The 18059-nt window shown below is 48.1% G+C and overlaps 1 protein-coding gene across 1 annotated transcript in view; it reads right to left on the reverse strand.

Annotated features, from left to right (window-relative positions):
* CHAC2 (ChaC glutathione specific gamma-glutamylcyclotransferase 2) overlaps nt 1–18059 on the reverse strand; it is a 62773-nt gene that overhangs the window by 43804 nt on the left and 910 nt on the right. The gene's annotated exons all lie outside the window — the stretch shown is intronic.

Below are 18059 nucleotides of genomic sequence, written 5' to 3' on the forward strand. Positions count from 1 at the left end.
CCTCTTGAAGATGGGCACTCTGCAGCCACCACAGTAGAGATACCCTGGTCCTTGAAGACAGGGTTATCAGCCGATGCATCTGAAGCTGTGATCCGGACCACTTGTCCAACAGGTCCCACTGAAAAGTTCTTGCATGGAACCTGCCGAATGGGATTGCTTCGTAGGAAGCTATCATTTTTTCCCAGGACTCGCGTGCAATGATGCACCGATACCTGTTTTGGCTTCAGGAGGTCTCTGACTAGAGATGACAGCTCCTTGGCTTTCTCCTCCGGGAGAAACACTTATTTCTGTTCTGTGTCCAGAACCATCCCCAGGAACAGTAGACGTGTCGTAGGAACCAGCTGTGACTTTGGACTGTTTAGAATCCAACCGTGCTGTTGTAGCACTTTCCAAAATAGTGCTACCCTGACTAGCAACTGCTCCTTGGACCTTGCCCTTATAAGGAGATTGTCCAAGTACGGGATAATTAAAACTCCCTTTTTTCGAAGGAGTATCATCATTTCGGCCATTACCTTGGTAAACACCCTCGGTGCCATGTACAGTCCAAACGGCAGTGTCTGGACTTGGTAATGGTAATCCTGTACCACAAATCTGAGGTACTCCTGGCGAGGATGGTAAATGGGGACATGCAGGTAAGCATCCTTGATGTCCCGGGATCCCATGTAATCCCCCTCGTCCAGGCTTGCAATAACCGCCCTGAGTGATTCCATCTTGAACTTGAATTTTTTAATGTATGTGTTCAAGGATTTTAAATATAAAATGGGTCACACCGAACCATGCGGTTTCGGTACCCCAAACCGTGTGGAATAGTAACCCCGTCCTTGTTGAAGTAGGGGCACTTTGAGTATTACCTGCTGGGAATACAGCTTATTAATTGCCTCTAGCGCAGCCTCCCTGCCTGAGGGAGTTGTCGGCAAGGCATATTTGAGGAAACGGCAGGGGGGAGACATCTCGAATTCCAGCTTGTACCCCTGAAATACTACTTGAATGAAACAGGGATCCACCTGTGAGCGAGCCCACTGATCGCTGAAATTTTGGAGACGGCCCCCCACCGTACCTGGCTACACCTGTGGAGCCCCCGCGTCATGCTGTGGACTCAGAGGAAGCGAGAGAAGAATTTTGATTCTGGGAACAGGCTGACTGGTGCAGCTTTTTCCCTCTTCCCATGTCTCTGTACAGAAAGGAAGCGCCTTTGACCCGCTTGCTTTTCTGAAGCCGAAAGGACTGTACCTGATAATACAGTGCTTTCTAGTCTGTGAGGAAACCTGAGGTAATGGATACGAGGTCCCAGAGACCATCCCCAAATAATTCCTCACCCTTATAAGGCAGAGTCTCTATGCGCCTTTTAAAGTCAGCATCACCTGTCCAGTGACAGGTCTCTAATACCCTCCTGACAGAATGGACATTACATTCATTTTGGATGCCAGCCGGCAAAATATCCCTCTGTGCATCCCTCATATATAAGACGACGTCTTTAATATGTTCTCATGTTTGACAGGGTCACCGACCACGCTGCATCAGCACGATCTGCAGGTCTCAGTCTAGTACCTGAGTGTGTAAATACAGACTTCAGGATAGCCTCCTGCTTTTTATCAACAGGTACCTTCAAAGTGGCCGTTCCTAAAACGGCAGTGCCACCTTTTTTGACAACCGTGTGAGCGCCTTATCCACCCTAGGGGATATCTCCCAGCGTAACTTATCCTCTGGCGGGAAAGGGTACGCCATCAGTAACTTTTTAGAAATTACCAGTTTATCATCGGGGGGAACCCACGCTTTTCACACACTTCATTCATTCATCTGATGGGGGAACAAAACACTGCCTGCTTTTTCTCCCCAAACATAAAACCCTTTTTTAGTGGTACTTGGGTTAATGTCAGAAATGTGTAACACATTTTTTATTGCCGGGATCAAGTCACGGATGTTCCTAGTGGATTGTGTATATGTCTCAACCTTGTCGACACTGGAGTCAGACTCCGTGTCGACTTCTGTGTCTGCCATCTGAGTGAGCGGGCGTTTTTGAGCCCCTGATGGCCTTTGAGACGCCTGGGCAGGCGCGGGCTGAGAAGCCGGCTGTCCCACAGCTGTTACGTCATCCAGCCTTTTATGTAAGGAGTTGACACTGTCGGTTAATACCTTTCACCTAACCATCCACTCTGGTGTCGGCCCCACAGGGGGCGACATCACATTTATCGGCATCTGCTCCGTCACCATATAAGCCTCCTCATTAAACATGTCGACACAGCTGTACCGACACACCGCACACACACAGGGAATGCTCTGACTGAGGACAGGACCCCACAAAGCCCTTTGGGGAGACAGAGAGAGAGTATGCCAGCACACACCAGAGCGCTATATAATGTGGGGATTAACACTATAACTGAGTGAACTTTCCCCAATAGCTGCTTGTATATATAATATTGCGCCTAAATTTAGTGCCCCCCCTCTCTTTTTAACCCTTTGAGCCTGAAAACTACAGGGGAGAGCCTGGGGAGCTTTCTTCCAGCTGCACTGTGAAGAGAAAATGGCGCCAGTGTGTCTGAGGGAGATAGCTCCGCCCCTTTTTCGCGGACTTTTCTCCCGCTTTTTTCTGGATTCTGGCAGGGGTATTTACCACATATATAGCCTCTGGGGCTATATATTGTGGTATTTTTGCCAGCCAAGGTGTTTTTATTGCTGCTCAGGGCGCCCCCCCCAAGCGCCCTGCACCCTCAGTGACCGGAGTGTGAAGTGTGTATGAGGAGCAATGGCGCACAGCTGCAGTGCTGTGCGCTACCTTGGTGAAGACTGATGTCTTCTGCCACCGATTTTCCGGACCTCTTCTTGCTTCTGGCTCTGTAAGGGGAACAGCGGCGCGGCTCCGGGACCGAACACCAAGGCTGGGCCTGCGGTCGATCCCTCTGGAGCTAATGGTGTCCAGTAGCCTAAGAAGCCCAAGCTGGCTGCAAGCAGGCAGGTTCGCTTCTTCTCCCCTTAGTCCCTCGCTGCAGTGAGCCTGTTGCCAGCAGGTCTCACTGAAAATAAAAAACCTAATTCTATACTTTCTTTCTAGAAGCTCAGGAGAGCCCCTAGTGTGCATCCAACCTCGGCCGGGCACAAAATCTAACTGAGGCTTGGAGGAGGGTCATAGTGGGAGGAGCCAGTGCACACCAGGTGACCTAAAGCTTTCTTTAGTTGTGCCCAGTCTCCTGCGGAGCCGCTATTCCCCATGGTCCTTACGGAGTTCCCAGCATCCACTAGGACGTCAGAGAAATTTATTAACCCATGGAGATCTGGATTTGGAGTCACCCTCAAAATTAAAGTGGAAAAACACACTACTTGCTGATCCAACTTTGATGTAATGTCCTTAAAACAAGTAAAAATGAGGCTCAGTAGTGTCTGTGGCCTCCTCGTGCCTGTATGACCTCCAACGCCTGGGCATGCTCCTGATGAGGTGGCGGATGGTCTCCTGGACTAAAGCATCCGCCAACTCCTGGACAGTCTGTGGTGCAACGTGGCATTGGTGGATGGAGCGAGACATGATGTCCCAGATGTGCTCAATTGGATTCAGGCCTGGGGAACGGGCGGGCCAGTCCATAGCATCAATGCCTTCGTCTTGCAGGAAATGCTGATACACTCCAGCCACATGAGGTCTAGCATTGTCTTGCATTAGGAGGAACCCACGGCCAACCGCACCAGCATATGGTCTCACAAGTGGTCTGAGGATCTCATCTCAGTACCTAATGGCAGTCAGGCTACCTCTGGCGAGCACATGGATGGCTGTGCGGCCCCCCAAAGAAATGCCACCCCACACCATTACTGACCCACTGCCAAACCGGTCATGCTGGAGGATGTTGCAGGCAGCAGAACGTTCTCCTTGGCGTCACCAGACTCTGTAACGTCTGTCACATGTGCTCAGTGAGAACCTGCTTTCATCTGTGAAGAGCACAGGGCGCCAGTGGCAAATTTGCCAATCTTGGTGTTCTCTGGCAAATGCCTAACGTCCTGAACGGTGTTGGGCTGTAAGCACAACCCCCACCTGTGGGCGTCGGGCCCTCATACCACCCTCATGGAGTCTGTTTCTGATCGTTTGAGTAGACACATGCACATTTGTAGCTTGCTGGAGGTCATTTTGCAGGGCTCTGGCAGTGCTCCTCCTGTTCCTCCTTGCACAAAGGCGGAGGTAGCGGTCCTGCTGCTGGGTTGTTGCCCTCCTACGGCCTCCTTCACGTCTCCTGATGTATTGGCCTGTCTCCTGGTAGCGCCTCCATGCTCTGGACACTACGCTGACAGACACAGCAAACCTTCTTGCCACAGCTCGCATTAATGTGCCATCCTGGATGAGCTGCACTACCTGAGCCACTTGTGTGGGTTGTAGTGAGGTCATACAGGCACGTGGAGGCCACACACACTACTGAGCCTCATTTTGACTTGTTTTAAGGACATTACCTCAAAGTTGGATCAGCCTGTAGTGTGTTTTTCCACTTTAATTTTGAGGGCGACTCCAAATCCAGACCTCCATGGGTTAATAAATTTGATTTCTATTGATAATTTTTGTGTGATTTTGTTGTCAGCACATTCAACTATGTAAAGAACAAAATATTTAATAAGAATATTTCATTCAATCAGATCTAGGATGTGTTATTTTAGTGTTCCCTTTATTTTTTTGAGCTATATATATATATATATATATATATATATATATTTAACTTGTGCAGTTGTGTGCAATTGCATGAGATAACGTATGGTCGGGATCATTAATTTACTGTAGGTGAAATGTACGCTGGCAAAACCCATGCAAATATGTTATGTAAAATATAGGAGATCCTAGAACAAAGCTGGGCTCAGGACTGAAAACGAAGACGATAATAGGATTTTAATACCTACCGGTAAATCCTTTTCTCTTAGTCCGTAGAGGATGCTGGGGATGCTTGAAGAACCATGGGGTATAGACGGGATCCGCAGGAACCATGGGCACACTATAAGACTGTGAATGGGTGTGAACATGGCTCCTCCCTCTATGCCCCTCCTCCAGACTCCAGTTATAGGAACTGTGCCCAGGGAGACGGACATTTCGAGGCAAAGGATTTATTTAATTAACTTAAACTAAGGTGAGATACATACCAGCTCACACCACTAACATGCCGTACAACATGGCATTCAACAACAACAACGCATGCAACGGCATGACCAACAACAGTCACAGATTGACTGAACTCAATGCAACTTGAGCGTAACTATAACCAAACTGCAGATACAGCCCTCACTGGGACGGGCGCCCAGCATCCTCTACGGACTAAGAGAAAAGGATTTACCGGTAGGTATTAAAATCCTATTTTCTCATACGTCCTAGAGGATGCTGGGGATGCTTCAAGAACCATGGGGTTTATACCAAAGCTCTAGTGCGGATGACTCTGCAGCACCGATTGACCAAACAAGAGGTCCTCCTCAGCCAGGGTATCAAACTTGTAAAACTTCGCAGAGGTGTTTGAACCCGACCACGTAGCAGCTCGGCAAAGTTGTAACGCCGAGACTCACCGGGCAGCCGCCCAGGATGAGCCCACCTTTCTGGTAGAATGGGCTTTCACCGATTTCGGTAATGGCAATCCTGCCGTAGAATGAGCCTGCTGAATTGTATTACAAATCCAGCGCGCAATAGTCTGCTTAGAAGCAGGAGCCCCAATCTTGCGCAGATTAGGAAAACAGAGCCTCTGTTTTCCTAATCTGCGCCGTTCTGGCGACATAGATCTTCAAAGCTCTGACCACATCGAGAGACTTTGACTCCGCCAAGGCGCCAGTAGCCACTGGCACCACAATTGGCTGGTTAACATGAAATGATGAAACCACTTTTGGCAGAAATTGCTGACGAGTTCTCAACTCCGCTCTATAAGCATAGAAAATCAAATAGGGGCTTTTGTGAGACAAAGCCGCCAACTCAGACACTCGCCTTGCAGACACCAAGGCCAACAACATGACCACTTTCCAAGTAAGGAATTTTAACTCAACCTTGCGCAAAGGTTCAAACCAATGTGATTGCAAGAATTGCAACACTACATTAAGGTCCCATGGTGCCACTGGGGGCACACAGGGAGGTTGGATGTGCAGCACGCCTTTTACGAAGGTCTGAACTTCTGGAAGGGAGGCCAATTCTTTTTGAAAAAAGATCGACAAGGCTGAAATCTGTACTTTAATAGAGCCTAACTATAGGCCCGCATCCACACCTGCTTGTAGGAAATGGAGCAAACGCCCCAGGTGAAACTCTTCCGTCGGAGCCTTCTTGGATTCACACCACGACACATTTCCTCCAAATACGGTGGTAATGCTTTGCCGTCACTTCCTTTCTAGCTTGAAGAAGTGTAGGAATGACTTCACTGGGAATACCCTTTCGGGCTAGGATTTGGCGCTCAACCGCCACGCCATCAAACGCAGCCGCGGTAAGTCCTGATACACGCACGGCCCCTGTTGTAACAGGTCTTCCCGAAGAGGAAGAGGCCAGGGATAGTCTATGAGCAACTCCTGAAGATCTGGATACCAGGCCCTTTTTGGCCAATCTGGAACAATGAGGATCGCCTGAACCCTTGTTCTTCTTATAATTTTTATCACCTTCGGAATGAGTGGAAGTGGAGGGAACACATAGACCGACTGAAACACCCACGGTGTCACTAGGGCGTCCACCGCTATCGCCTGAGGGTCCCTTGACCCGGAACAATATTTCTGAAGTTTCTTGTTGAGGCGGGACGCCATCATGTCCACTTGAGGAACTCCCCAACGACTTGTCACTTCTGCAAAGACCTCTTGATGAAGACCCCACTCTCCTGGCTGGAGATCGTGTCTGCTGAGGAAGTCTGCTTTCCAGTTGTCCACTCCTAAAATGAAGACTGCTGCCAGAGCGTGGGCATGTCTTTCCGCCCAGCGAAGGATCTTCGTGGCCTCAGCCATCGCCGCTCTGCTCTTTGTTCCGCCTTGGCAGACCTCGAAGATCGGAGATCGGCAGACCTCGAAGAAGATGTTCTGCTTGCAGTATGCCGTTGTGGATGGCTCTTAATTCCAGAATGTTTATGTATAGTCAAGCTTCCTGGCTTGACACTTTCCCTGAAAGTTTCTTCCCTGTGTGAATGCTCCCCAGCTTCGGAGGCTTGCATCTGTGGTCACCAGGATCCAATCCTGAATCCCAAACCTGCGTCTCTCCAGAAGGTGAGAACTGTGCAGCCACCACAGAAGGGAAATTCTGGTCCTGGGAGATAGAATTATTTTCCGGTGAATGTCCAGGTGAGACCCGGACCAGTGGTCCAGCAGGTTCCACTAAAACACCCTGGCATGGAATCTGCCATACGGAATGGCCTCGTAGGCCGCCACCATCTTCCCCAGCAACTGAGTGCAGTGAAGAACTGACACCCTTGCCGGTTTCAGAATCTGTTTTACCATGTTCTGTATTTCAAGAGCTTTTTCCACTGGAAGAAAAACACTCTGCAATTCTGTATCCAGAATCATACCCAGGAACGACAGCCATGTCGTTGGATCAAACTATGATTTTGGTAAATTTAAGAGCCAACCGTGTTATAAAATAGTCAGTGAAAGAGCAGCATTCTTCAACAATTGCTCCTTGGACCTCGGCTTTATGAGGAGATCGTCCAAGTACGGGATAATTGTGATTCCCTGCTTGCGCAGAACCATAATTTCCGCCATAACCTTGGTGAAAATCCTCGGAGCCGTGGACAGACCAAACGGCAACGTCTGAAACTGGTAATGACAATCCTGTACAGCAAATCTCAGGTAAGCCTGATGCGGAGGATATATGGGGACATGTAAGTAGGCATCCTTTATGTCGACCGACACCATAAAATCCCCCTCCTCCAGACAGGAGATCACTGCTCGTAGAGACTCCATCTTGAACTTGAATCTTTTCAGAAAGAAATTGAGGGATTTGAGGTTTAAAATCGGTCTGACTGAATCCACAATGCTCTCCTAGCTGAGACTGCCATGGCATTGGCCCTTGACCCCAAAAGGCCAATATCCCTAACAGCTTCTTTTAAATATGCTGCAGCGTCCTTGATGTGACCTAAAGTCAAAAGCACACTATCCCTGTCTAGGGTATCTACCTTAGCGGACAAGTTATCCGCCCACTTCTCAATAGCGCTACTCACCCATGCCGCAGCAACAGCGGGCCTGAGTAGCGACCCTGTAGTGACATAAATGGATTTCAAGGTATTTTCCTGCTTACGATCCGCAGGATCCTTCAGGGCTGACACAGGGGACGGAAGCGCCACCTTTTTGGATAGACGCGATAAAGCTTTGTCTACAGTGGGGATTGACTCCCAGCTGTCCCTGTCCCCAGAGGGGAACGGATATGCCATGGGAATTCTTTTGGGAACATGTATCTTTTTATCAGGATTTTCCCAAGCTTTTTCAAAAAGTGCGTTCAGTTCATGAGAGGGGGGGAAACGTTACCTCAGGTTTCTTTCCTTTAAACATACAGACCCTCGTATCAGGAACCGCAGGGTCCTCAGTTATATGTAAAACGTATTTTATTGCCACTACTCCGCCAGTTTTGGATATAATCTGGCATCACTATAGTCGACACTGGAATCAGAGTCCGTGTCGGTACAGGTTGAGTATCCCTTATCCAAAATGCTTGGGACCAGAGGTATTTTGGATATCGGATTTTTCCGTATTTTGGAATAATTGCATACCATAATGAGATATCATGGTGATGGGACCTAAGTCTAAGCACAGAATGCATTTGTGTTTCATATACACCTTATAAACACAGCCTGAAGTCAATTTTAGCCAATATTTTTTATAACTTTGTGCATTAAACAAAGTGTGTGTACATTCACACAATTTATTTATGTTTCATATACACCTTATACACACAGCCTGAAGGTCATTTAATACAATATTTTTAATAACTTTGTGTATTAAACAAAGTTTGTGTACATTAAGCCATCAAAAAACAAAGGTTTCACTATTTCACTCTCACTCAAAAAAGTCCGTATTTTGGAATATTCCGTATTTCGGAATATTTGGATATGGGATACTCAACCTGTATCTGTATCTACTATCTGGGCAAATGCAAGTTTCTGCGACCCCAAAGGGGTCTGGACCTGTGACAAAGCATCCTCCATAGCTGGTTCTTAGACTCAGATTTATCAAATCTTTTAGCCAGCTTAGTCACATTTGTATTTGTATTGTATTGTATTTAAAACACTCAACATATTGACCCAATCATCCGTCGGCGGTGCCGACACTGTCACTCTCACCGAACTGTCTGTCCCCACGCCAGCCTCCTCCTGGGAAGAGCATTCAGCCTCAGACATGTCGACACACACACGTACCGACAGCCACAAACACACTGGGGCTATAGGAGACAGACCCACAGCAGAGAGAGTTCAGCCAGCTCACACCCAGCGCCTATCCCGGTTCTGAAGTCAGTAACAAGACTGCCAAGACCTGTTAGCGCTTTTATCATATACAATATTTCACCAATCACTAGTGCCCCCCCCCCACGTTTTGCACCCTGTTACTTGCACAGCAGTGTGGAGTATCAGGGCCAGCGTCTCTGCAGCCTTCTGTGGAGAGAAATGGCGCTGGTGAAAGCTATGCGGCTAAGCCTCGCCCCCTACATGGCGCGCTTAGGTCCCGCTCAAAATTCTTTATACTGGCGGGGGTCCCTTAACAAGTGCCTGGGCACTGTTATACTCTATGCCAGTGCTATTTGAGGCCCCCAATGCTGCCCAGGGCGCTCCTCCTGCGCCCTGCACTCTGTAGTGCCGTGATTAGCGTGGGAGCATGGCGCTCAGCGCGACCGCTGCGCGGTACCTCAAATGACGTCTTCTGCCTTCACTGAAGTCTTCTGATCTTCTCATACTCACCCGGCTTCAATCTTCTGGCACTGTGAGGGGGGTGACAGCGTGGCTACGGGAACAAGCAGCTAGGCGTACCGTAGTGATCGGACCCTCTGGAGCTAATGGTGTCCAGTAGCCTAAGAAGCAGAGCCCTTGAACTCTTAAGAAGTAGGTCTGCTTCTCTCCCCTCACTCCCACGATGCAGGGAGCCTATAGCCAGCAGGTCTCCCTGAAAATAATAAACCTAAATAAAGTCTTTTTCTGAGAAACTCAGGAGAGCTCCTCAGTGTGCATCCAGTCTCGCTGGGCACAGAATCTAACTGGAGTCTGGAGGAGGGGCATAGAGGGAGGAGCCAGTTCACACCCATTCAAAGTCTTATAGTGTGCCCATGTCTCCTGCGGATCCCGTCTATACCCCATGGTTCTTGAAGCATCCCCAGCATCCTCTAGGACGTATGAGAAAAATATCATGGCCAACGTGCTTTGGACTCCATTCTTGTGAAGTAGGAAACTCAAGCCAACGTTTGACTACTGAGTAAAGTGCTTATTCTTATTATTGGATTTCATGGGACATGTAGCATACAAGGGATGTAAAATCATGTCCTGCAAGCATAGGACAACATCTTTCAATTATTTCCACAAACATATCTTTTCTGACATTCAAAGAAAGGTAAATCCATTCAACCGCCATGGGAACAGTCAATATCATTGTCAACTTTAAAATTAATCCTGCCCATAACTAAAAGTATAGTTTTGTAAGGATGTCTTTCAGACAAAGCCCTATAGGTTATACATCAGTGGCCTTACCCTGAACCAACAGTCCGGCCCTGCTACGGCCCTGGCTGCACCTCTGCCTCTGCAAACCAGGGAAGCTATAGCAGAAGATAAGAGCGCAATAACCTTATCATTTTAGCTTTTCTGAAAGGGTCATTCCTACCAAAATGAAAGACTCTGCTTATGGATGAACAAGTGGCGTGCAGAGGACTCTAGCATTCTGTTAGCCTACATATCTCATCTAATTACACCTGAAATGTTTTCAGTGGAATTAGAATTGAATGTGTTAGTACAGGATGCAGCCCGGATGTGTACAGTCATAATGTCAACAGAGACTCTTTAGACACTGGAAAGCTGGTGCCAGGATCCAGACATGGTTAAAATGCTCAAAGTAGCAGTAGGACCATGCTGGGATCCTGGCACTGACTTTCTGTCTCTATATGTGGGTGGGGGACACACGACGACTGCGCACCCTTATTCCAAACATAATAAGAGGTGCTATAATGCTGAAAGAAAATGCAGATGCACACTATATAGTACTAAACACTGCTAATTAGAATAATAAACTCTGCAATCTGACATCATAAAATAGAGGCCCACCAACCACAACCAGCTGGCCTCATCTGATGGGGATCCTAAAACTGAGCTTCTTACTTATGTAATACTCACTTACACTTTAACCTATCACTAGTGTGATGCCTTTGGGCGATTGGCCTGTGCTGACTCGAGGGGTCCTGTGCCCTGGACTTGAACCTTACTAATAGGCACCCACCAGATGAGGTCACCTGGTCGCAGTTGAAGGGCTATATTTTTTGCCTAAAATTATGCTAAGCACCTCTATTTTGCTCTGTTAGATTGCAGAGTTTATTCTAATTATTCTGATTAGCAGTACTTGGTACTATAGAGTGTGCATCTGCATTTTCTTTTTTTCTGTATGGAACTACAAGTCTCGGCATGATAGCAACTCTTATTATGTTTGGAATTAGAGTGTGCAGGCCAAGGTCACCCCCCATATATATATTCTATATTGTGTCAGTTTGAAGGTTGAGACTACATTGGCTTGGATTAGCACCCCTCCTACCTACCCAAGGGTCTTTTTAATTAGTGTGGATCTCTGGCATTTACAGACTGCATATTGGGATAGGCACTGTGATGGTAAGCCCTGAATAAATGTATTCAATTAGTCAGTTTTAGGGATGAGTTTGAAACGCGGGGGCCCCCAGATTGGTGTGGCCTGGCTGCTTTGGGGCATCGCACTGTAATAATTAATCTAGCACCTAATTACTTTTCTACCTATGTAACACCTTTTTAACATTCTAATTATTACTTCTCACCAATATAACACTCCTAATACAACACTTCTGCTTCTTAACCTCTCACCAGTGTGATGGCCTGGACTTGAACATCACTGTTAGGGACCAACCAGATGAGGTCACCTGGTCGCAGTTGGTGTGCCCATATTTAGCCAAAAATAATGCTAAGTACCTCAATTTTGCTCTATGTTAAATTGCACCGTTTATTATAATTATTCTGATTAGTAGTGCTTAGTATTATAGAGTGTGCATCAGTATTTTCTTTTTTGTGTGTTTATCTACACAGTCACTGTCAACATTGTGACTGCAGACATTCTATACCGTACTCATTTGTACAAATGTTCAAGATCACTGTTGAGTCTACAATGATAACAGTGCATGGTAAATTAAATCAATGCCACGTTACGAGTCAACAAATGAGTAAAAAGTGTATGCAATCTCAGGGAGCCACACTATTCAAAATATAAATATATTTTCTCTAACGTCCTAAGTGGATGCTGGGGACTCCGTCAGGACCATGGGGAATAGCGGCTCCGCAGGAGACAGGGCACAAAAATAAAGCTTTAGGATTAGGTGGTGTGTACTGGCTCCTCCCCCTATGACCCTCCTCCAAGCCTCAGTTAGGTTTTTGTGCCCGTCCGAGCAGGGTGCAATCTAGGTGGCTCTCCTAAAGAGCTGCTTAGAAAAAGTTTTTTAGGTTTTTTATTTTCAGTGAGTCCTGCTGGCAACAGGCTCACTGCATCGAGGGACTTAGGGGAGAGAATTTCAACTCACCTGCGTGCAGGATGGATTGGATTCTTAGGCTACTGGACACCATTAGCTCCAGAGGGAGTCGGAACACAGGTCTCACCCTGGGGTTCGTCCCGGAGCCGCGCCGCCGACCCCCCTTACAGATGCTGAAGATTGAAGGTCCGGAAACAGGCGGCAGAAGGCTCTTTAGTCTTCATGAAGGTAGCGCACAGCACTGCAGCTGTGCGCCATTGTTGTCACACACTTCACACCAGACGGTCACGGATGGTGCAGGGCGCTGCTGGGGGCGCCCTGGCCAGCAATATATAATACCTTTTATGGCAAAAGAATACATCACATATAGCCATTGAGGCTATATGTATGTATTTAACCCATGCCAAATGTCTAAAACTCCGGGAGAAAAGCCCGCCGGAATAGGGGGCGGGGCTTATTCTCCTCAGCACACAGCGCCATTTTCCTGCTCAGCTCCGCTGTGAGGAAGGCTCCCAGGACTCTCCCCTGCACTGCACTACAGAAACAGGGTAAAACAGAGAGGGGGGGCATATTTTGGCGATATTTTTATATATTTAAGCGGCTATAAGGAACAACACTTATATAGGGTTGTTCCCATATATATTATAGCGCTTGGGTGTGTGCTGGCAAACTCTCCCTCTGTCTCCCCAAAGGGCTAGTGGGGTCCTGTCTTCGATAAGAGCATTCCCTGTGTGTCTGCTGTGTGTCGGTACGTGTGTGTCGACATGTATGAGGACGATGTTGGCGTGGAGGCAGAGCAATTGCCGATAATGGTGATGTCACCCCCCAGGGAGTCGACACCGGAATGGATGGCTTTGTTTATGGAATTACGTGATAATGTCAGCACATTACAAAAATCAGTTGACGACATGAGACGGCCGGCAAACCAGTTAGTACCTGCCCAGGCGTCTCAGACACCGTCAGGGGCTGTAAAGCGCCCTTTACCTCAGTCGGTCGACACAGACCCAGACACAGACACTGAATCTAGTGTCGACGGTGATGAAACAAACGTATTTTCAAGTAGGGCCACACGTTATATGATCACGGCAATGAAGGAGGCTTTGCATATCTCTGATACTACAAGTACCACAAAAAGGGGTATTATGTGGGGGGTGAAAAAACTACCTGTAGTTTTTCCTGAATCAGAGGAATTAAATGATGTAGGTGATGAAGCGTGGGTTAACCCAGATAGAAAAATGCTAATTTCAAAAAAGTTATTAGCATTATACCCTTTCCCGCCAGAGGTTAGGGCGCGCTGGGAAACACCCCCTAGGGTGGATAAGGCGCTCACACGCTTATCAAAACAAGTGGCGTTACCGTCTCCTGATACGGCCGCCCTCAAGGATCCAGCAGATAGGAGGCTGGAAACTACCTTAAAAAGTATATACACACATACTGGTGTTATACTGCGACCAGCCATCGCCTCAGCCTGGATGTGCAGTGCTGGGGTCGTCTGGTTGGATTCCCTGACTGAAAATATTGATACCCTGGATAGGGACAGTATTTTATTGACTATAGAGCAATTAAAGGATGCTTTCCTTTATATGCGAGATGCGCAGAGAGATATTTGCACTCTGGCATCGAGAGTAAATGCGATGTCCATATCTGCCAGAAGGAGTTTATGGACGCGACAGTGGTCAGGTGATGCGGATTCCAAACGACATATGGAAGTATTGCCGTATAAAGGGGAGGAATTATTTGGCGTCGGTCTATCGGATCTGGTGGCTACGGCAACTGCCGGAAAATCCACTTTTTTTACCTCAGACCCCCTCCCAACAGAAAAAGACACCGTCTTTTCAGCCGCAGTCCTTTCGTTCCTATAAGAACAAGCGGACAAAAGGACAGTCATATCTGCCTCGGGGCAGAGGAAGGGGTAAGAGAGGGCAGCAAGCAGCCCCTGCCCAGGAACAGAAGCCTTCCCAGGGTTCTGCAAAGCCCTCAGCATGACGCTGGGGCCTTACAAGCGGACTCAGGAACGGTGGGGGGTCGACTCAAGAATTTCAGCGCACAGTGGGCTTGCTCACAGGTGGACCCCTGGATTCTGCAGGTAGTATCTCAGGGTTACAGGTTGGAATTCGAGAAGTCTCCCCCTCGCCGGTTCCTAAAGTCTGCTTTGCCAACGTCTCCCTCAGACAGGGCGACGGTATTGGAAGCCATTCACAAGCTGTTTGCTCAGCAGGTGATACAACAGGGAAAGGGGTATTACTCCACGGTGATACAACAGGGAAAGGGGTATTACTCCACGCTATTTGTGGTACCGAAGCCGGACGGCTCGGTAAGACCTATTCTAAATCTCAAATCTTTGAACCTGTACATACAAAAATTCAAGTTCAAGATGGAGTCACTCAGAGCAGTGATAGCGAATCTGGAAGAAGGGGACTTTATGGTGTCCCTGGACATAAAGGACACTTACCTGCATGTCCCAATTTGCCCTTCACATCAAGGGTACCTCAGGTTCGTGGTGCAAAACTGTCATTATCAGTTTCAGACGCTGCCGTTTGGATTGTCCACGGCACCTCGGGTCTTTACCAAGGTAATGGCCGAAATGATGATCCTTCTACGAAGAAGAGGCGTATTAATTATCCCTTACTTGGACGATCTCCTAATAAGGGCAAGATCCAGAGAACAGCTGGAAGACGGAGTAGCACTAACCCAACTAGTGCTGCAACAACACGGGTGGATTCTGAATTTTCCAAAATCTCAGTTGACCCCGACGACACGTCTGCTGTTCCTGGGAATGATTCTGGACACGGTTCAGAAAAAGGTGTTTCTTCCGGAGGAGAAAGCCAGGGAGTTATCCGAACTTGTCAGGAACCTCCTAAAACCAGGGACAGTGTCTGTGCATCAATGCACAAGAGTCCTGGGAAAGATGGTGGCTTCTTACGAAGCGATTCCATTCGGCAGATTCCACGCACGAACTTTTCAGTGGGATCTGCTGGACAAATGGTCCGGATCGCATCTGCAGATGCATCAGCGGATAACCTTATCGCCACGGACAAGGGTGTCTCTTCTGTGGTGGTTGCAGAGTGCTCATCTGTTAGAGGGCCGCAGATTCGGCATACAGGACTGGGTCCTGGTGACCACGGATGCCAGTCTGAGAGGCTGGGGAGCGGTCACACAAGGAAGAAACTTCCAGGGAGTATGGTCAAGCCTGGAGATGTCTCTTCACATAAATATACTGGAGCTAAGAGCGATTTACAATGCTCTAAGTCTGGCAAAACCCCTGCTTCAGGGTCAGCCGGTGTTGATCCAGTCGGACAACATCACGGCAGTCGCCCACGTAAACAGACAGGGCGGCACAAGAAGCAGGACAGCAATGGCAGAAGCTGCAAGGATTCTTCGCTGGGCGGAAGATCATGTGATAGCACTGTCAGCAGTATTCATTCCGGGAGTGGACAACTGGGAAGCAGACTTCCTCAGCAGACACGATTTACACCCGGGAGAGTGGGGACTTCATCCAGAAGTCTTCCACATGATTGTGAACCGTTGGGAAAAACCAATGGTGGATATGATGGCGTCCCGCCTCAACAAAAAACTGGACAGGTATTGCGCCAGGTCAAGAGATCCTCAGGCAATAGCTGTGGACGCTCTGGTAACACCGTGGGTGTTCCAGTCAGTGTATGTGTTCCCTCCTCTGCCTCTCATACCAAAAGTACTGAGAATTATACGGCAAAAGGGAGTAAGAACGATACTAGTGGCTCCGGATTGGCCAAGAAGAACTTGGTACCCGGAACTTCAAGAGATGCTCACGGAGGATCCGTGGCCTCTACCTCTAAGACGGGACCTGCTTCAGCAGGTACCGTGTCTATTCCAAGACTTACCGCGGCTGCGTTTGACGGCATGGCGGTTGAACGCCGAATTCTAAAGGAAAAAGGCATTCCGGAAGAGGTCATTCCTACACTGGTAAAGGCCAGGAAGGAGGTGACTGCACAACATTATCACCGCATTTGGAGGAAATATGTTGCGTGGTGTGAGGCCAGGAAGGCCCCCACGGAGGAATTTCAACTGGGTCGATTCCTACATTTCCTGCAAACAGGATTGTCTATGGGCCTCAAATTGGGGTCCATTAAGGTTCAAATTTCGGCCCTGTCGATTTTCTTCCAGAAAGAATTGGCTTCAGTTCCTGAAGTCCAGACTTTTGTAAAAGGAGTACTACATATACAGCCCCCGGTTGTGCCCCCAGTGGCACCGTGGGATCTTAATGTAGTCTTGGATTTTCTCAAATCCCATTGGTTTGAGCCGCTCAAATCGGTGGAGCTGAAGTATCTTACATGGAAAGTAACCATGCTACTGGCCCTGGCTTCAGCCAGGAGAGTATCAGAATTGGCGGCTTTATCATATAAGAGCCCATATCTGATTTTCCATACGGACAGGGCAGAACTGCGGACGCGTCCTCATTTTCTGCCTAAGGTGGTGTCAGCGTTTCACCTGAACCAGCCTATTGTGGTGCCTGCGGCTACTAACGAGTTGGAGGATTCCAAGTTGTTGGACGTGGTCCGGGCATTGAAAATATATATTTCAAGAACGGCGGGAGTCAGAAAGTCTGACTCACTGCTTATATTGTATGCACCCAACAAGATGGGTGCTCCTGCTTCTAAGCAGACGATTGCTCGTTGGATTTGTAGCACAATTCAACTTGCACATTCTGTGGCAGGCTTGCCACAACCTAAATCTGTCAAGGCCCATTCCACAAGGAAAGTGGGCTCATCCTGGGCGGCTGCCCGGGGAGTCTCGGCATTACAACTCTGCCGAGCTGCTACTTGGTCAGGGGCAAACACGTTTGCAAAATTCTACAAATTTGATACCCTGGCTGAGGAGGACCTTGAGTTCTCTCATTCGGTGCTGCAGAGTCATCCGCACTCTCCCGCCCGTTTGGGAGCTTTGGTATAATCCCCATGGTCCTGACGGAGTCCCCAGCATCCACTTAGGACGTTAGAGAAAATAAGAATTTACTTACCGATAATTCTATTTCTCGTAGTCCGTAGTGGATGCTGGGCGCCCATCCCAAGTGCGGATTGTCTGCAATACTTGTACATAGTTATTGTTACAAAAAAATCGGGTTGTTATTTGTTGTGAGCCGTCTGTTCAGAGGCTCCTACGTTTGTCATACTGTTAACTGGGTTCAGATCACAAGTTATACGGTGTGATTGGTGTGGCTGGTATGAGTCTTACCCGGCGTTCAATATCCTTCCTTATTGTGTACGCTCGTCCGGGCACAGTATCCTAACTGAGGCTTGGAGGAGGGTCATAGGGGGAGGAGCCAGTACACACCACCTAATCCTAAAGCTTTATTTTTGTGCCCTGTCTCCTGCGGAGCCGCTATTCCCCATGGTCCTGACGGAGTCCCCAGCATCCACTACGGACTACGAGAAATAGAATTATCGGTAAG

The sequence above is a fragment of the Pseudophryne corroboree genome, chromosome 4 (assembly GCF_028390025.1).
Source record: "Pseudophryne corroboree isolate aPseCor3 chromosome 4, aPseCor3.hap2, whole genome shotgun sequence".
In the NCBI taxonomy this organism is placed as follows: Eukaryota; Metazoa; Chordata; class Amphibia; order Anura; family Myobatrachidae; genus Pseudophryne; species Pseudophryne corroboree.